We start from the raw sequence: 21869 nt of genomic DNA on the forward strand, positions 1-21869 counted from the left end.
CGCGGTGTGTGTGTGGGTGTGTGTGTGTGGGGGGGGGGGGGTGTGGGGGTGTGTGAGGCGGCGGCGGGCACCAGCCGGGCAGCGGGGGCACCTGCCCGCGCGGAGCCCGCTTGGCCGCCTCCTCGCCCGCGGCCGAGGGTTCCGCTGCGCCCCCTCGGCCCGTCCGTCCCTCGGTTGTAACGGACGGGAGCGAGGGCTCCTCCCGCCTTCCCCCCCCGCGGGCCGCGCTGCCGGACGGGCGCCCCCGACCGAGGGAGCCGTGCTTACCGAGGAGCTGGCCTGGCGCGGGTCAGGGCCGCCACATGTCAGCGCGGAGCCCTGGAGCCCTGGGCCGGGCCGGCTTTGGCCTCGTGCAGGGGGTGAGCTGGCGGCGTCCCCGGGGAAGGAAGGGGCTGGTGCCCCGCTGCCTTCGAGTGGCGGCGGGGAGAGACTGCGGCCGGGCCGTTTGTCGGGAAGATAAGCGCAGGTGCGGCGAGGTGATACCACAGGGCACGGACGGCTGGCCGCGGGCGCTTCTGTGTCTGGCGAGGGTGACCGGCGTCTCCCGCTGCCGAAGAGCGGACCTCCTGATGTACTGCTGCCTGCGTCTGGCCTCTGTTAGGGAGGTTACCAAACACAGGAAGGGTGTTTGTGCGTTCGAGGGAAGTGTTTATCTGTTTGTTTCAAGAAGGCGATCACATGTGAATTGGAAATAGGGTTACACTGGCCGGCAAAAAACCTCGCGATGATGGCTCAGCCTTCAGCTGGGCTGATGGAGGGACAGCAGTCGCTTTTATGCAATGCTTGTGCGGCGGCTTTCACCCGGGCTGTTGTGGTGGTTGAGTCCCTAGTCCAGAAAGGTCCACAAAAAACTGCAACAGGTACGCGCACAGGTGTTTCTGCTGGAGGGGAAAGTGCTAGCGACCCACACTAGTGCTGTTGGGTCAGGGGTGAAGCTTCACACCGTCGTACTGGGTCGGACACCCGGATCCAGCTGGTCTAACCCCCTTTCTTGTACATTAGGCGACATCAGTTGCTCCAAAGGACACAAAACCCGTGCCTCGAAGCATGGCATTTATATCCTTACAAGAACCTCTTCTCTGACATAAAGGCAAAATGTATTCTAAAAGTCTGACCTTTTTTCAGTCTTACTGTCCTCCCCCCTCTCTTTTTTTAAGCCTGTGAAAGTGATCTTGTGGACTTGCTAGCATTCGGTAAAGTCACAATAATATCACGACATACTGAGAGCAAAGTACTGACAGAACAAAATATATGAGAGAGGGCGAGTGTGTACTGTGGGAAAGAGAACAAAGAGTTTCAGTTTTCAGTGCTGTATGAACAGACATGAAGAAAAAAGTGATTTCTTTATTTGATCAGCTTTTTAGTGTTGTTACCACGGCTTTGAAATCTAAAATTCAGTCTTAGAAAAAATAGTTGGTTTTGAAATAAGGCGTAAAAAGGAACAATAGTAGTGGTGGCGGTCTGGTCTGCTCAGAGAAAATAAGAACTTTTTTTTTTTTTTTAATGTTTTGCTAGTATTGACAGCTCTCTATCTTTTACAAAATTGGAAAATCATTCCGTCACAAGCACAAAGACACATGTAGGAGTAGAGGTTGCTCAGTTAAGTTTGCCTGCTTGTCAGAAGCAAATTATAAGCACTTCAAAATGCTTTCAAAAGAAAGCACAGCACAAAGGCTGTTTTTTCTTATCTTTTAAACAGTTTTCCAGCTGTTCCAGGAAAACTGACCCAGGTACAGAGCAAGCTCTGAATTCAGGTGGTGTAATTACACATGCTTTCTCAATAGTCCTTCTTTCCTGCACTGAGACTTTGGTGCTCTGGTGTTAGAGGCCATAACGTGGGATTAAGTTAACACAGGTGCAGCAGTCATTACAAGTATGGGAAAAGAATTACCTTGCTTCCTTGAAGTGGTGCAAAGGTTTTTAATTACTAGGGACAGACTAAATGATTTGTGTTTCTTTGTTGCTGCCTTTTTTTCACTTTTTTTCTTATCTGCAGATCCAGTTTCATGAGGTATTTTGACCATCTCATAAGAAACTGTCTTCAGAAGACTCAGTCTATAGCAGAGGGTGCTCACATCCTTCTGTGGGTACGTATACACGTGTGTGTATGTGAAGGAGTCAATGCTATTTTTTGTTCTATAAGGTCTGTCTTACAATGGATACATCTAAAGAACTGATTAAAAGTGCAGGGAAGCCAGGAAAATCAATGAAGAAACAACAAAACTACAGTTTTGAGCGTGAGGATAATAAGATCAGTTTTGTGAAATACTGTTAGTTGTTTAATTAGAGAATATGATAGAAATCAGTCACAGAATTGTGGGACAGGTTGTGTGTGAGCTTACTGTATCTACCCATTGTGTAAAACTTTTGGAGTTACTAGAAAAATTCAGTAACTTCTGGGAGTTTCCCCTTGAACTAATGGTTCTGATATCTAGAACTCCTAGTCAAGATGAAAAGCATAATCACACAAAAGTGTTAGTCTTCAGAGCAAAGAAGAGACTTAAGTGGAACTGAAAAACTGAAGAAATTCCACTTGCAACATGAGTAGTCATGCTGTCACAGCAGCAATGTCACACACTGTAGCATTGAGTAACCACCAAAAACCTTCTGTTTGTGCGGAAACCACTTAGGTGAGAAGTCAAAATATCACAAAGAAAAAGCTTTGGAGTGATAATCATATATGGAAAAAAAACCAGTTCATTTAAAAAATACGAGATAGAAAACATGGACACTGGAAATTACTAGGATAAACTTTTACTTGCCTCGGAGTAAGAAGATTAATACTGAAATACATGAGTCAAATACTATAGCTTGGTTAGTTGAGCTGTATAACTAACTGTGGTCATATTTCTAGCTTGGTGAAAGTTTTAAATTAAAATATTTGACTGTTTTTTCTTCTTTCGTGGTGTGGCAAGAGGCTCATATTTATTCAGGATGTCTCAGCTGCCACGTGATATCCCTTATAAAGGTCCTTTAGCCAGCTGATGGTTCCAAAACCTTACCTGCATTGCTCACAGGCAGCTGGGACACAGACAAATAAACTACGCAAAGGTCTCCCTGCTGTATGTAACTGTGATTTTAGCACCAAAATGCCCATGTGGGTATGTAAATTGATGGGTCTTTTCTGGAGGTGCTTCTATGAGCTCCGCTTCCAGAGGAGCTATGCGTTCAGCGGGCAGTAAAAGTGGATATACAGCCAACTTTGGACTGCTCTTAACATGCTGCAGGTCTGAAAAACATTTTGCATGTCAAACTCCCATTAAATATCTGAAGTTCAGTAACATTCTTGACTTACTCAACAGTTTGTCAGCCTTTCTCCTTTGGTGGGAAATTCAGCTATGCAAAAACTGTCTTGTTGCTTTTTTGCTTGATTTTTGTTCAGCTTTGACACAAAGTTTTTCCGGAAAAAGACAACCATTAGACTAAACTCTGTCTGTATGCCAAAATAAAATCATTATTAATAGACAATGGAAATAGACTGAACCAAATGTTACGTAATAGTCTTGCTTTAATTAATCATTAGAAAGGAAAAAATATACAAGGAGTAAGTTGAAAAAATGTTTAAAAGGAAGTGGGGAATTCTGTAATGTAATTTGAATAGAAATAGCATTGTAAGTAGTTAAAAATTTTATATTTTAAAGCATATAATATTTTCTTGCCTACATATTTTCATATAAAATCATCACAGATAGTAACAGTATTAAATTTATTTTAGGAGTTCTGGTTATTACTGGTATGACTAGCAATATTACCAGTACTTCTGGCACATTTCCGTTGTACCTGATAACACGTCTTGATGAATGGGGGATTTCCCTGGGCGGGGGATTCCTCTGGGGAGCGAGAGCAGTTGTCGTCCCCCCCCACTCCCCGCCGCCCCCGCTCTTCTTGCTGCATGACTGTCTGGGAAAGAGCTGCAAACTGCCACTGCCAGGGGATCTGATGGTGCGCTGGCACACAAGGCACCTCTGCACTCCAGTAGGACGCTATCATGCCAAAAAACACAGCTCTGTAATTTACTCCACAGTCATGTGTTCCATATTAGTCAATCATGCTACTGAAGTTTGGGGTTTTTTTCCTGTTTAAACAATGCTGTTAATCTTTATAGTACACTGAATGAGTTTTTCCTCTGTAATAACATTTGTCACTGCAGCAGTACATAGTTCTATTTTAGCAGTTACGAAGTCTGCATTAACAGTTAAAATACTTTTAAGTTATTTTTTTCAACCCATTTCTTTGGAGCAGTGTAGATTAAATTAGCTTCTTCCTCAACTGTTGCTTATACTGTTTTTTCTGGTTTGGTTTTTTTTTTTTTTTTTTTTAAGTTTGGCAGTTCTTACTTTCAGAGGCCAACAGCATAAAAGGGAAGTTCATAGAAAAGGACTAATAATTAGCCGTGAACATATTTTCTTATTTTAGAGCCCTTAAAATAATTTTGGCTATTTCAGGCCTTACCTGATGAATTACAAGTAGACAGCTAAGTCAGACCCTATGCAGAAAAAAATGTTATGAATTAAATTTCTCTTGGGCACAAAGTGTGGCACCGTCACTGAAGTAAACTAGTATCTTTTAAGAACACACATACGCTGGATTGGTTTTACAGGGAAATTTAGAATCTGCTTTATAAATACTAGCAATTGGAAATTTTTGTATTGTTTTAACTTTCTGCAGTTGGCTGTGTGTGGTGGTTCATTTTGTTGTGTTGAGGTACAGTAATCAACGGCTGTGGTGGAAGCAGAAACAACCCAGCATTGCACAGGAAGTAGTTATCTGGCAGGTCCCGTTCGAGCCTAGCTGTTCTGCAGATTTTCCATGAGAGATCTGAAGACTGAAGACTCTTTCCAAGGATCCTGACTGTAATTCCGTGATGGTATCTGCCTGCCAGAAAGTTCAACAAAGTGGCAGTCTTTCTTCTGTTTCTTCTTTTTTTCTTGAGGTGTGATAATGGGACCTGGGAGTGTGTTAAACAGCCATACTCTTTAGCTTTGAAGAAAGAACTGAAGCTGTGCATTTCTTTTTGAAAGTTGAAACTTTTATCAGGTGTTAAAAACTCTGTACCAAAGGCACCTGTGAGGAAATCAGTGGACCTGTGATTTTTGCAGCCAGGTTAACAGTCATGGAAGTGGCTTAACTCATGATACGGTTTTGTAGCATTCCTTTCTTTGTTGTCATACTTGGCTTTGGGTTTTTTTTCAACACCTCCTTGTAAAATAAACTGAAGTTTCTCTGGAAAATATACTACCTCTGTACAAATTGTGTTCTCTGTTTCTGTGCTGGTGAAGCACTCCAAGAAGATTGTCAGTAATTCTGAGGTGAAATTTGTTTTCTTCTGTGAAGGTACCTGGACCATCTTTGGAAAGAGGGCAGAATCCTTTATTCTGTATGCTGAGGCTGTATGCTACCTCTGCAGCATGAAGGCTGGCTTGGGCATGTGATTTGAGGCTAGATGTGAGTTACGATCAGCTGAAAGTTTAATGGAAGTTTTCTTCTTGTACCATCCTGCCCACTATGGGGTTGGGCTTGAAAGCATTTCCAGCTGTCAGGATGGATTAACAATTAGTAGTGCAAAACAGTGGCTCCTTCATTGCCTGGTGGAAGAATTCTCCTAATAAATGCTGAGGCTGGGCTCTTTGGGAAGGTTTTTTCCTTTTTATAAATGCTTGGCACTGCGATTATTCAGAAAGTTTTTGTACACTATGTAACTACTGTACGTAATCAAATCTTGCATGGGGTGAATTATATCACATTAAGCTTTGAATTCCGAAAGATTCCAGGACCAAGAAAAATAATACAAACCAACATACTACTGGGTATTATCTGTAAATCAGCAGCTTGATTCTTAGAAAAATCTACTTAAGCTCATTGAAAAAAAGGCTAATTTTGTGGGAGTGATTCACGTATTAGGTGAGTCAGTTATCTTTCACTAGGAGGACACTGGCTGCAAAATCATTGGAATAAACACCAGCTTTACTAAGCCTGCAGCAAATTACAGGCTGTATTTGCAGCTGAATGCTTTTAAGAAGGTCTGCAAGAAGTTTTTAAGGAAATGTTTTCTTGCCTGTAAATTCTCTGTTATTCCAGCAGAGGGTAGTTTATCCTCTGGGAAGCTAGGTGTGTGGAAGGAATGATCAGGAAAGGTAACTTAATGATTCCCATTTCCTTTTATTTGAGATAGGGCAATGAAAATTAACTTCAACAGACTGACCTCATCAGATTAACAGATGCTGAAACATACTGTTAGGCTATGGTATGTTCTTAGGCTGGAATTGGAAAAGGCAGCCAAACTCAATGGTAGTCTCATTTCTGTCCTGCTACTAAGCGCTTCATTTGCCCTTTAAGAATTACTGCCATTTAGTTATGCTGAGAACAGTTGCATTATCAGCCTGATGCTTAAGAGCTACTTGACTTTCATTTGTCAGCTAGTAAAGCAGATATAACACGAAACATTTCTTTATGCAGAATGCATAGAATCACTCTCGTCAAAGAATATTCAGCTTGTTTATAATTGCTTAAAAACTCTTTTGAGATCTGAACTGATGCAATTGTGTCTGGTTTTAGCTCTTTACTCTAGGGCAAGGGTATCTTATCTGTGGTAGTGAGACACATGCCACTTAAAGCCTGGTACAAAGTTGGGAGTGGTTCTGCTAGGGGTCTATCACCCTTCTTTCTGACACTGTACCCACTGCTACAGCAGCTGATGTTAAGGAGAACACATGTTTGTGAATTGGCATGATAGTACCAGCCCACATCTGCTCTCTGCTATACTGATAGTAATGGTGATTAGGGGGATACTCTTTCTGAGTTCTTGTCTTCTCTGATATTTTATTTTAAATCAGTCGTCAGGTAGCAGTCCTGCTGGTAAGCTTCTGTGGCTGTCAGTCCTGAAGTGCAGCAGGAGCTTTTCTGATGTGAGAGCATGAGGGAGTGCAGTGACCACCAAATCTTTGAAGGGGTAACAGAAGGGATGTGTGGATCCACAGCTGTTCTGTTGCCGTGGTTCAGTGAAGCCCTATTACTCAGAATTTGTTTCCATTCAAAGCAGCGGTTCAGCTCCTCATGGATATCAGCCTTCTTACCTGATTTCTAGAACAAGTAGTTTGGTCCACTGGTTGTGGAAGAAAAGGCAGGGTGTGCTCTGAGAGCCCCACAAGGAAGACTAAGTATGGGTCTGTACTTCAGGCTGATTTGGGCCTCTGCAGATCTTGCATTTGGCATGTGACATTTTCAAACCAGTTATTGATAAACCACCTTACTGAATAGTAAATAACAGCAACTAATATTTATCATTTTATTCATCTTAGTCAGAAACCTAATATAATCAGTACTATGGTGCATATTTTTATTTTGAACATCTGTATCATTTGCTCTGGGGGAAAAAAAAAGCAGTACTCCTTTAAGAAATCCGTAAATATGGTTAGTATCAATCATGTCCATGGAAATGCCTCCATGGCTAGTTTGATCTTGGTGTTACTATCAGAGTTTTCCTTGTGGTGTATGGGACTTCTTTTTTTCTTTCTTTCTTTTTTTTTTTTTTTAAATACATGTCTGAGTCAAGTAGGCCTGTGAGTCAAATCTACCTGTATCCCTCTGTGTTATAGCCTTTTTCCCCCCTCTTCTAGCTTTGAATGTGCTTTAAGAAATGACACATTATTGTTTTCTATTTATTGGAAAAAACCCCAGACTGTATCAGGGATGAATAATGTATCTAAATTCTTTATTTTGGAGCAATACAGTTGTAACCAATTACCTTGATTCCATTTTTAAACCCGTATTCTACATGAGCAAAGGAATACAGAAAAGCTTTTATATGGATCAGTAGAAGATTTATGTCGTGCTCTCCACTGATTGTAGGAGCCTAGGCAATTAGTCTCTTAAGGCAAGGGCTTTGGTTAGGTATCTTACTAACGTGGGATGATTCCAGGCCGAAGCACGGATCCAAGATTGCTGTTGTCTAAACACCAGACAGACAAAAGAAGGTGGAGGAACCCCGGACAGCTTTTCCAAAGTCATACAAAGGGTTAGTGCCAGAATTGTTACTTGCTGGTCCCTTGCAATTGCAGTTGACTCTGTTCCCTTCCGAAGTGGAAATAGCTTTGCAGGAGACAGACCCATTTATAGCTGATTTAATGTACTTAGTATACTGTTTCGCTGGTAAGCAGTTTGCAAAGGGCTAATGTCTGATTAATTGAGACTGTAAGCTTGTCACAGATGGAGAGTGTATGTGTTAGCAATTAATATACTTTAAATAGGCATAAGTAAACTTTGGACCACTTGTTTCTATAATAAACAGTTCACCATTTATTAAAGGTATGTATTAGCTTAGTAATATTTTTGAGCGGTTTATAAGTGAATTTTCATATATACATCAGGTATTTATATATCCTATCCATTATTACAGCATCTGGCTGTGGTAGAATAGCAGACTGGAACAAAAATTAACTCAATTCTCTTTAGAAATGTAGATAGATAATAGTTTTAGATAATATACAAATTGAATTCCTGATGCTGTTTTCTTCACCAGCTGGAAAGCCTCTCACTGTCGGAAAGGCATTCAGTGTGTTTGACATTAAGGGTGGGGAATGTTTGTGTAATTATAAATGTTAGACTTGCAAACACGCCTCTTGATTGCAACAGCCTGAACTTCCACATGTCAACAGGAATCGTAACTTTTCACAAGATAAACCTTGGTTTATGTACCTTGGCATTGTTGCTGCTCTTTTCTATATAATTTCAGTATGTATCTCGCTAAATTGTAGCTGAATTTTACATGTGTGCATGTTTCAGATGAGACATTTAGATAATGTAAGTATTCTTGACAAAACATTCAGTTGCTACAGCTACTGTATGCAGCTGTAACAGTTTTGGTATTGTGATGAAAGCTCAAATCGCACTGAGTATGAGTAATTTACCTGTGATCATACAGGCTTGTGATATCTTGTGCAGTGCTGCCGAGCCTGGTAGTAATTTTAGAAAGGTTGTTGGTTGCTGAGGTCTGAATATTTTCAAGGAACTCTACGTGATTCTTTCCTAGTTACGTAGCATGGAAAAACTTGAGTGCTCTACAGTGTCTCTACAGTGCTTCACGTGTGGTTTTTTTGTTGTTGTTGTGTTTTTTTAATTTGGTTTTAGTTAGAATTATTTAAGAACTTGCGGATGGATTTAGGAAGTGGTCTGGCTGCAGTCCTTATCTAATCTGAGGAGGAAGAAAAGAAGAAGATTGAAGTTGCCACCATGTCAAGTGAAGGATTGCACTTTAAGACTGTTTTAGTACAGTATATGAAGTGTCCGTGTGCTTCTCATCCGTTCTTAGATAAACTGACTTTCACGTGCATGACATGTTGTCTAATCTTGGAAACGATTGGTCAGTTCTCGAAAAATGCTGGCTCAAGGGTGTATTAAGTTTTGCACCAAGTATTTCTGTGCTATGGGAAACTCCTTGAGACATGCTAACAAGAAAGAAAAAGGAAAACAATGCAAAGGAGCAGCGTTTCTTGTTGGATGATAATGGTCTGTGGAAATGTCAACGGTTTATGCCATGTCGTTTGTAATTTCTTCCAGCATGTATATCTGAAATATGCTTATTGCAGTAATGCTTCAACCACACCTACCTTAACAGGTGCAAGTACAGCAGTGTTGTGGGACACGCTCTGTGACATCTCAGATCTGGAAGGAATGTGTGTGATGTATCGTTCAGTTCATGGACATGTATGCCATGTGGAAGGCATTCCTGCATAATGCCCTGATGCATATTAATTAGACAAGTGAGATATTAATGTGATGTAAATCAAATAGTTTCTTGGAAATTTACTGATTCATATCACAACTGAGAATCTAACCCAGTATCCCTAATTAGGGGAAATTAGAATCTGTGTGTCCTGGTTTCAGCTGGGATAGAGTTAATTGTCTTCCTAGTAGCTGGTACAGTGCTATGTTTTGAGTTCAGTATGTGAAGAATGTTGATAACACTGATGTTTTCAGTTGTTGCTAAGTAGTTTTTAGTCTAAAGTCAAGGATTTTTCAGCTTCTCATGCCCAGCCAGCAAGAAAGCTGGAGGGGCACAAGAAGCTGCGACATGACACAACCAGGACAGCTGACCCAAACTGGCCAACGGGATATTCCATACCGTGTGATGTCACATCTAGTATATAAACGGGGGGGAGTGGGGGCGGGGGATCGCCGCTCGGGGACTAGCTGGGTGTCGATCAGTGGGTGGTGAGCAATTGCACTGCCCATCATTTGTACATTCCAATCCTTTTATTATTACTGTTGTCATTTCATTAGTGTTATCGTTATCATTATTAGTTTCTTCTTTTCTGTTCTATTAAACCGTTCTTATCTCAACCCACAAGTTTTACTTCTTTTCCCGATTTTCTTCCCCATCCCACTGGGTGGGGGGGGAAGTGAGTGAGCGGCTGCGTGGTGGTTAGTTGCTGGCTGGGGTTACACCATGACACTGTGTTACAAATAACCTAAAATAATTTTATATATGTTCAGGGAGAGAGATACACACAGAATGTTTTATTTTAATGATTAATGGTTAATCATGTTAATTTTATTAGTGTGATGAGAGAAGGGATATTATCTGTAAGGCTGCGGAAAGATGGTAGCTTTCAAGAAGACAGCTGGTGTGGCGTACAAACTGTGGGAGGTTTGGTGATAAGACTGGAAATGATGGAAGAGAGGAACACAATGGGAGCACATGGAGAAGTAGAGTTGGAGAAGACTTGTTTGTAGGTGCACTTCTTTTCCGCTGAACTTCACTGTTTGTATATCCAAAAGGTTTTCTTCACTCCATTTCCTTGTGACTTTCTGTTGAATTAAAGTAAGTGCTCTCATTCTGGGCCACTTGCTTTTGAACTCTGTTGCCTAGTGTCCACCCAGAATTGTGCTGCTGCCCAAGTCATCAACATATTTCCCCACTCTGGCAGTGACACCTTGCTTCTTGATCTCTTCTCTAACTCACTAGGCACTCACAAAGAAAAGCACAAGTTGCTGCAGCTTTGAGCTTTGCAGTACCTAGATGCTCGGTGTTAGCAAATTAACATAATTAAGCTTAGCTGTTTAGGCGGCCCCTATGAAAAGGAGAGTTATATGGCAAATGCCAACAGGCTGAATGGAGAGCTGCTTGGGAGACATCTTGAAAAGAACTTCAGGTGAGGGAGTGCCTTAAGCGGTGTCATTGTCCGGGACTGGGATACTATAGTCTCCTTCAGCGCAGGATCCCTTTCCTGAAATCAGCCATATAGCCTTTTTTGTTCAAAAAATCTTACTGTTCTGTTCCTTGCCTGCCACTCCCAATGCGTGCTATGCACTAGCTCAGCAGTTAAAAGGCAGCAGGCTTGCGTTTGGTTCCTTCCTCTGCCTGAGGGAGCTCTAATCAGCGTCTCCTATCTTCCAGGAAAGTATCCTGGCTATAAAATACTCTGAGGTGGTATGGTTGCAGTGTCTCCTTTTGAAGGTATTTTGCTTTGCGTGGAATAATTAAATATTAATTGGAAGTGCAAAAGAAGATCAGTTTACGGATTAGCTGGCGCATCTGGGAGTAGAGGGACATGGGTTTTAAGCCCTAGCTCCAGGGAATGCTTGTCATTAGTCTTGCTGTCTGTCTTCAGCCTGGTTTTCTGAGGATGTCCTTGATTAGGGTGTCAGAGCTGAGGGAAGCAGAGGAATGTGGAACTATCCATAGATATGAGCAGAAGTGAAACTGATTAAGATGGTACTAGAGATGTCAGCTATCTTGAGCAATAGCAGCTGAATGTGCTGGTATTCAGGGTTAAGAAGGAGTGATGATGCTGAGTATCTAATTTTGGAACTTAGGCACCAAATCAAGCATCTAAATCCTACCTATAGTATACTTACACAGATCTAACCATGCATGTCAATGCTGCAAATGTAAGGTATTTTTGAAGTCCTGTGTAATCACTTGTGCCGCTATCACTGCTTTGATCCTTTTTGGGTTGTATGCAAAACCTCTTCTTTGTGTCTCCTATTTTCATGGCTTCCCATTTCCATATACATTGCCACTTATTCTTGCAAGAATCTCCCAGTTCCTTTTTGCTAGATTCCATGTCTAAAATTGCTCCTTCAAATATGCTATGTTACGTATCTGTTCAAAACTGATCATCTTACCAGTAGTTTCTGTAGGTTGTTTTTAGCTTTCATCACTTCCTTACTGGAGTGCTTTCTGATACCATATTAACCAACTTGACTAATGTATGACGATGATAAGATCGAAGTTCTTTCTACTCACTTTTTGTTTCCTACAGGAGCTCATCAACCTATTTTATCTGAATTATCCTAGTTTTTGTTGATTGTTTTACGGGATAGTCATTGCTAGTCACCTTTTGAGAGATTAATGGCTCATCCAGTGTCTTATACAAATGTATAAGGATTTAAATAGTAGAAATTATCTGTACCAGTCACATTTTTATCAGTGACCTGAACTCTTCCAATGTTTGGGAACTATGCAGATTATAGGACTTTGTTCTATTTCTTTAATAATAATTATGTCTGTCAAGAAAATAATGCTTTTTTTTTTTGTTTTACTACTAGCTCAGAAGCAACTGTGATGATAACTGAATTGTATTTTCAAGCTGTAATCTGATAGGATTTTAGTTGTAATGTACTAAGCATATAGTAGTGACTTCAATCTTAAAAACTGTGGTGGGTATTAAAGATAGCACTTTACTTCCAACCACATTTTTCTAGCAGAATCTAGAAATAGTCAGGAAGGCTAAACTGATTATGGTAGTTTGCTTTCACTGTCACAAGGCTTTGCTAATAAATGGTGTGCTTGGTAAGACTCTCCCAGTAGCTAAGAAAACTCTACAAAACCCAGAAATTTCTGTAATAAAATATGTGACTTCTGTAAATGTCTCGTATTTAGAAATTGTTAATACAAAAGCTGATGTTGTAGACATCAATTTTTGGAATAGTTGCTATTCAGGAAACTTAAATTCCAGGGGCATCTGTAGTGAACAGTATTTTGAAAAAGTGTGTCTGTTATTGTAGGACCTTACTGTTAGTTCATGAAAGTGGTGGTGTCACCGTCCCTGGAGGTATTAAAAAAATGCATAGACGAGGCAGTTCAGGACATGGTTTAGTGGGCATGGTTGATGTTTGGACCCGATGATCTTAAAGGTCTTTTCCAACCTAAACGATTGTATGATTCTAACCATTGTGTTTTGTCTGGGAATAAGAAGAGAATGTGTTAGAGCAATACCTAATCTTTTATAAACCATAAAACCCAGTCTAAAGTGCATTATAATAGTAACCAGAAACCTGTTGAGATGTCTGAAATATCACAGCATGGCAGATTAATGGGTATTTTAGTGATGTGGAGAACTGCAGTATCTATTTTAGTAGACTAGCATGAACTTTTTAAAATACTAACTGTTTTATCTAAAGTACACACAGATATTAACATCAGTTAATTTTAAAGAAAATAGATCATCACAACATTCAAGAGTGCCAGTAGAGGTAGTTTTGACTATATGCTTTCCCACTGATTTAAGGGTGTAACACGTTTTCATTCAGCCCCAACATACATTATCTAGCCCTTTTATCTGTGCAGAGACAGAGTAAGAAGCACTTACTCTTTTAATACTTCTGTTAAATGTTTACTGCGTTATTTCATTTTTTTCTCTGTGCTGCATTAAGCCAGTAATAATAAGGATAATGTATGGTTTTCATTCAGACTGATGTACTCAGTTATTGTACTCAAGGTGTTGAGCATTGCAGTGATTTCTGATGTCATAATTCCAAACTGAATTAACTGCATCTACATTGTTTTACTCTCCAGCTCTCAAGTTATTTAGTATTAATGAGAAAATCTGATTCCCTTTGTGAACTTGCTGGTACAATGTAGAGTAGTTGTGATGCTGATCTTAGGGGAAAAACTATGCAGTTATGCTTGGGATTGCCAGTTACTAACTTCTCTCTAATTTCCCCCTAACAGGGAAGAGGTCAGAGAGTTTTTCATAGCCAGCCAAGTTGCATCATAAATGTTTTAAAATGACAAATAAAATTCCATTAATTGTGACCTGTTTCTATGAAACTGTAGTGATGCACCTAAGTCAAAACAGATTGAAATCATGCTGTGCTGTTCCTGGCTGGTGTTTTCAGGATATTTATGTTATCAGAATATTTTCTAACTGTGGTTGAATTGAAGGTACTTGGAAAATTTCATCAGCCATTGTCATAATGAGATGTGCAGATGGGCTAAAAGTTTCATTATTTCTTTGTCAGTTACTCCTTCACTGACAAGCTATATGTTAGGGATTGAATTTTTTTCTTTTTTTAATCTTAAAACTTTTTGTGTGTTCTTCATTTAATTCTTCACTTCTGTTTTTTTCAAGCAGCCTCAAATTCAGTTTGAACCGTGATTCATTCAGTTGTGTTCATGTCTCTTTGAGAAATGAACGAGTAAACCTAATATAAAGTAATATTGGATAACAACTAGTATAAAGTAATATTGGGGAAGAACTAGAAGCCCTGAGTGAGAGTTTCTTGTTTCATTTTAAAGGTTGACTTTTTTTTTCACCCTTTCTCTTATGCTGGGTGTGCGTTTATAACCCCTGAAACTGCCATTTTAGGTTATTCCTGGAAATGTTGATGCAATTTGTATAGCGAACAGGGGAGTTAAAACTAATCCGGATCATGTCTCGTGTCTTCAGATCACCAGCCTTAATGCCATTTCTGGACTCCAGTGGGGCATGTGGTTTTGAGGAAGGTTGCAGAGGGGCATAAAAGAAGAACTGCATCCTAAATTTATGCTTCATTTCCTCCATGTGCTTTAATTTGGCCTCCAGAAGTTTGTTTAGCAGAATGCTTAGTAGAGGCAACAGAACCCTTGAACACTAATGAGGTACAGAAAGATAAATACACTTCATAATAAATTCATGTTACTATCCACTCAGAACAAATTTTAAGGAGGCAAATGAAAATTAAATATTTATAAATAAAATGAACTGCATTGCAAAACAAATTTCAGTCTTTAAGAGGAAGGGGAAGACTTCTGAAAGCTAAAATTGCTGTTACAGTAACTGGAAGGCTCAAATATTGCACAAGAGATTTAGACTGACAGCAGATGAACGCTTTAGGGAAATGAACGACCGAACAGCTCTATTTCCAGTAGACGTAATAGACACAGCAGATACTGGTGGAGATTATTTCCTCAGGATTGCAGTGCTACTACGGTGTGTAATTTTTTTCTAGTTTTAAGCCTTAATGAACTACATTTAAAAACCACACTGAAAGGTGCTGCTGCTAGGTTTTAAGAAGGGAGCTCAGTCCTTAGTAGAATTTGTCTTCTCAGTAGGAGTAGATACTCTTACCCTTGCTCTTTGCTTTTCAACTTCCTTTTGCTATTTGATCTTCAACTTGTTCCTGAGCCTTTGCCTTGGTGGCTGGATGCTTTCTTTTTGCTAAAAATAACTCACTGTTTAAGAAAAGTTTAACAAAGAATTTACTTGATGTCGTGCTGAAATCTGCATTTCGGAAACTTTTGTCTAGTTGATTTACACTGGTAACTTAAGCCTTTCAACTTCAGATTGTCGAAAGGCAGACCTTTGACTTCATAGAGATTGGATCGCAAAAACCCAACCAATATGGAGATTTTCACCCAAATAATGACTCTAATCAGGTATTTACAGCTCTATACTTGTTCATGTATACTGTAGGGATCGATAGCAATGATAATCTTCTTTGTATGATATTTAGCTCAGGCTGACAGACTGAAGAAGTATCAGAGAGGAAATTAATTGCTTCTTTTCAGTATGGACTTTCAATGATGCAATGAAAGAGACACATTTTGAAGTATCTCCTCTGTTAGGTAGCCTTAGTTTTGCTTTCCAAGAATGTTTCCCCGGGAAGTCCAGCGTTTCCCTCTTTCTGTCTTTAGTCAGCGGACTACCCATGTCACCATTTCCTTGGTAATTATGAGGTCCTCCCACAAGTTTCTCTATCCTTTTGCTTCTGAGTAATGCCTTGTCTCGCTCTTTTTATTTTAATTTCCTTTTTTTTTTTTTTTTTTTTTTTGTGTGTGTGTGTGTGTGTGTCAACATATCTTCATTTGTCAGAGATTTCTGTGAACACTGACTCCTCTTGGGTTTGTCTCATATCTCTGGTATCCCTGATGGTCTGGATCTCCATTCTCCTGGACACCGTAAACTGGGCAAAATACCTCGGGCTTTTTGTTTGTTTTTCCATTTCCCAGTTTGCAAATACAGTTCTGCTCCTATTGCCACACTACTTGGTAATGTAAACATTTTCTGTGCATACATTGCTTATAGTAAGTTTTGTCTGAAAAACAGTACTGCTGTGTTTTTTCACAAAGTTAAACCTTCCTGAATGAGACTTGAACAGATGGAAAATATGGATTGTTAAGATTTTTTTGTGTCATGAGTTGATTTCTGGCATTAAAATTGTGAGACGGGTACTTGCAACAGAACTGGAGAACATACAGTTCTAAACACTCAGTAATCATGTTTCTTGCATAAAGTATTTCTTTTAAAATACAGCATAGTTAGCAGATTAGATATGCCACTTGTCAGTAATCATGGCAATGGACAACATCCTGGAATAGAAGTGAAAGCAAACAAAATTGTCTCAGGTGGGATTGTCATTTTGATTGCATAATATTGAACGTATGTCAGCAGGAGAGACAAGAAGCGGAAGATCAGAGGCTCACGGATGGGTGTCACCATGTAAGCGTGCCAGCTGTTTCAGGGGCTATGTTGTTTTGAGCCTGTGAATTGGGACTAATTCAACCTGGAAAGAGCACAGCTATCTAAAACAGCAATACTGAGAACCAGGAATAAAAATAGGTTTCAGATATATGTTTTAAGAGATAATACCAATACCTTAGATGTTTGCTGGCAGCTAGAGACTTCTTGGGCTGGAGGATGGACAGTGAGGGTAGAGGGCAAGGGCTGAAGTCTGCCTATGAAGGTTTTCAAGAACCTTGTGCCAGCATCAGACTTGATGCAATGTGGTCTCATGGTTGTCTAGTATGCTTGAAGGCCTAAATTTTGTACTTTGTCCTCTGGCAAAGCTACCTGTATGTCCTTGGCATTAACAAGGCCTTGTATAGTATGTTTTCTGTATTTTCTCAGCCACCGTCATACTGATTTACTCAACTATACTGTGGTTTTATGGTTCTTGGGGATTCCTTGATCATTGCCTCTCTTCAAAGAGCAAGGAGACCAGGGAGCATATTGTGAGTCTCTTTGGTAGCAGCAGGAGTTACCATGGCACAAGCCTAGGAAGACACACTCTGTAAGCTCTAGACACAGAAGTAATTTGGTGTTTCTGTTGCTAGACTGGCTGGTGCGAATAGGTTTCAAAATGTGAGATATGTGCTGGAGAGACATAAAAATAGCTCAGAATGCAGCTATAACCATGTGAACAATGGGTCGAGCCACATACCAGTTTATCAGATACATTCATGTAAGGAACTGTGTCCTGTGTATAACTTTATTTGCACCAAGGCACACTGACCATTTATAGGAAATCTGGAAAGTCTGATGCTGTCTTCTCAAGCTTTATAAACAGCCTGGGAAGTCTTACAAAAATCATAAATGATACAGAAATGATGGAAATTAAAAAGTCTAAAATAAAGTTTTATTCTATGTATATTTATGTATCCTCAGTCTTAAAAAAGAAAAGTATACTCTTTCACCTGAAATATGACAAGTTTAGTCTGTTTAGAAAGAAGATTTTTTTTTTCCCTGGGGAAAATGTGTTATTAGGTAGTATTAAGTAGAAGAAGAAGCTATGCTTCAATGTTTTGGTTTTTTTTTAGAGGGAAGAGTTTAACTTTTAAGAAGTCTTACATTACCTTGAATATTAACTCTCAAAAGATGTGGCATAGGAATTGCAATAATGTATGTACCAGATTATTTTCACTACTTTGTGATGTATAATATTTTTGTTTGTTCCAAAGGTATGGAGTTATTTGCTAAAAATAAGCCATGGAGATTGCCTCATTGTGCTTAGAAACCCTGCAGGATCAGCTTTCAGTGTTTTCAAATTTATGAACTAATAATAATACAAATAATTAAAGTTCTAACAAAAAAAAAAATCATGGAACAACTCAGCAGGGATTTAGAAATTCTATACAGTAGTCATTAAGTACATTTTTTCCTGCAGCTCTCAGGTTCCATAACTATCAATTCTGCAGAAGCAATCTAAAGTCTTCTTAAATTATTACCCAGAAACTTTCTGAGGCAGAACTCAATTGCACATGAAGAAGTTTATGATTTTAGTTTCTGAAATTTTAAAGATGGACCTAGCTGGCTGCACTAATGCAATAAAGGCATGGGGAAAAACATCTTACATTGAGGCTTGTTTTGTTTTGTGCATTTTACTGGAAAGAAGTTTTGCACGAACAACTGAATGGTATGTAAGAAAAAAGCTTGCTCCACAAGCACTGTGGGAAAAATCTCATAGCCACGCTCTATAGACTATAGGGAAATTAGAGACATTTAAGCAGGTTTCATATGATTTCACTAGCCTTACAGTGTTGTCTATGTTTCCTCTGTAATGAAGGGGCAGTCTGAAACTGCCTCCTATTTTAAGCTACAGTTCTGTTACCATTTTAAATGAAACTGGGCACAGGCTGCTTTTCTGTACATACAGATTTTTTTCTGTAGGTGTTTGTTGACTCATATTGGGGTTTATGTTTCTGAAAGATTGTTGCCTGGAGTGCTTTCACCTGAATTTGGAGGTTAATTTTCACCTTAATCTGTTTCCAGATCTCATTGAATATGAACATACGAAGGCCTGTAGGAGTGTGCAGCTGAGGGAGGATGGGGTTGTTCCTTTCAGCATCAACCACAGTTTATGAGTGTTTCAGGTGCCATGGAGACCTCCTCTGAAAGCATGTAGAATTGTCCTCTGAGAGTGCCTGTCTATCCCCTCTGACCAGAGTGGGAATCTTGATAACTTACTGAAACAATATGCTTTATTCTGAAATGGTGAAATCAAGCATGATCAATCCTGCTCCCAAATTCTGTGTTTTAATGCGTGGTATTATGTAAGAGAGGACTTGTGGTAGGATATGGGCAGATACCTGTAATAAAGTACATTAATTCAAAAATCAATTTCCATGACCTCTTCTAAACTTGATGTTGTTATATGAAGCGCAAGATGTTGGAAAATAACTGTATAGAAAAAATGGTTTTCTTCTCTGTTTGGTTTGGGGGTTTCTTCTTTTATATTTAGAGTTATTTGTGAAGGGTCAGTTGCAATGTTTCTGTTTTATAGTCTGTTATACAGTAATTCTGCCAGTGTCTCTTTGCTGTAAAATACTATTCACAATACAAAGTAGCCATAAGGAATATAGTGAGACTTGAGCGAAATAAGAATCTGCTTTTACTGTCCCATCTACTGATGAGTATCACTTGTTGCTTGAACTTTATTCTATAAACTAAACCTACTGATTTCACTTAGTTGCAACAATAAACTCAATGAATCAACTGAAAGTAATATATTTATGGAAATCTGTTTAATTAGTTTCATTGTTTATCTTATGTAATTTGATTTATCTTTTAAAAAATCATGTTGCACAAACAAAATTATGATGTTATTGTAATTTAGGATTCCTTCTAATGAAACTGTGGAGAATGAGTTAGATTCTGCAAACTGCTACCCATGTGAATAACACCATGAAATGAACAGCTAGAAAATTTGTGTCAAATTTCATAGTGAGCCCCTAGTCTATGTCTTTAAAGTATTAATATTGAATCCAGTGCCTTCAGTACTACTGTGTTTGGGTTTAATGGGGAAAACACTACACTAAGTTAATTTAGATATCTGTAGCTCCTGTTTTTCCTTTAGTCTCTTTGTGTTTCTTATTGTTGTTCCCAGCTGGGTATTTGGTTTGATTTCCCAGCTGGGTATTTTTTCTTATAACTTTTCTTTAGCAGCTTTCAGAAATCTGCAAGATACGTGAAGAAAATAGAAGGAAAAGCTGTGGGTTTATTTTCTGCAGTGTGTTTTTCCAAGAATAGTTTGCGAACATCAGTCTTTTTTTCAATGGAAAAAAACAACTTTCTTGATCATCGTAGGAGGGTGACAGTGCCTCAGTCACTGTGAATAAAACAGCATTATACAGTATTCTTTTACAAGAAAACCTTGCTTTTTTATACTGTAAGCACTATAAAGATATTACTCATTAATCAGGGTCTGGGACTGAGTTTCAGCTTTAGCTTGCAAGCCTATTCCAAGGAACAGAAAGGGAATAGACTGGGGAACTTTTCGTATGGACATGTCTTCTGGCCAGATGTTTTTTTACCATGGAGGTAAACTCTCTGTGCTTTGGCTCATGTTTTCAACTGCTCATTCTGGAGAAACAAAATAAAGGAAAAAAGAGCCTTAAAGAAGCATGCTTTTAATGTGAAGACAGCTACTATGGAGCTTCCAATTTTCACTATGCTAAAGAACAAAGAGACTTCATTGAAGCACTGGGTAATAAAATGAAATAATGGAAAATGAATCTGTGAGGTTAAAATAATTGTAGTGATACAATACTGTGAGGACTATGCCAAGGCACAAAGGGATGATTTGTTCTTAGTTTTTGTTTCCAGTGTCCTCTGTTGTTAAACACATCTCACCAAAACATTATCTCACTATCAAAAGACAACATTCTTAATGTCTGTCCTGCGTGTGGTAATGCTGATTCAAATCTTTCTTGTGCAAAATCTTCACAAACTTTATACTGGCCCCGCAAAAATCACATGTTCAGCAACTTATCTACAAGAGCTGAATTCTTGTTCGTCTTGTACAATATCAGCTGTTGTAAATTCTTTGGGCCAATTTACCATTGCCGTTTAGGCTGAATTGCTTCATGCATGTGAAGTGGCATTGATTCAAATGGGACTAAAATGTATGACTGTTCTGCAGAAGAAATAAGGAATTTTCTTAGCTGTTTCTTTGATAGCAGAAAATCTGTCTGCTTTATTCTATGCCTTTTAAGAAGGTAAGTTCATTAAATCCCAGAGCGTATTATCGTTTTGTGCCTTACTACATTTGTATGCGTGGTCATTGAAAGGTAAGATAGTTGTTCCAGCAACTGATATTTTCATCTCCAGATGCAAAAACTTTTGTAGTTAAGGGGATGTTATCTGGCTCCATTATATCTATGAAGCTACAACTACATTTTCAAAGTCTTAGTTTTTGAAACTTTTATCTTCTTGTTTATCTGTGATGTGTTAGCAGCCATTGTCTGTGTTGCCTTTCTATTTCTGATGACAGGTAGAAATACCTTTACAAAAAATTATTTGAAAGCCTGGTTTTACTCAAGTCAACATCAGCTACAGCTGTTAACTGTAGTGGGACCAAGATTTCGACATCAGCATCCTCTTGGAAGAAAATTCCAACTTAGAACAAACCATATTAAAATTCTTCAGAATGAATTTTACTAGGGATCAGCACAAAGGCTTAAGTGAAACATAAAGATAACAGTTTAGTCTGGCTCTGAACCTGAACATTCCAGAGATATATTTCATCCTCTTTAAGCTGTATGGCAACATTCTTGATACATAATTTTCTGATTTATAAACCATTCTAGCTCATGATAAATGTGGAAAATGCTGCACAGAAGGAAGTATTTTTGTTGTTGTTTTAGAAATAAACTATTGACATTCACCTCTAGCTTAAATTATATGATTGATTTCTTTGATTGCCTTTGATGGGCTCAGTTATGATTAGGGTATTGGTCATCAATCTCCTGTACTGGGTAAATACCTTTTTGTGGCTGGTAACATTATTAGTGATCTCAGAGGTACAATAGTGTAAAAATCATTGAACATGTTTATATCTAGGAGGGCTGATTTTTTAATTTTTTTTTTCATTATTAATGTGCTATTTTG

The sequence above is a fragment of the Aquila chrysaetos genome, chromosome Z, assembly GCF_900496995.4.
Source record: "Aquila chrysaetos chrysaetos chromosome Z, bAquChr1.4, whole genome shotgun sequence".
NCBI lineage: Eukaryota > Metazoa > Chordata > Aves > Accipitriformes > Accipitridae > Aquila > Aquila chrysaetos.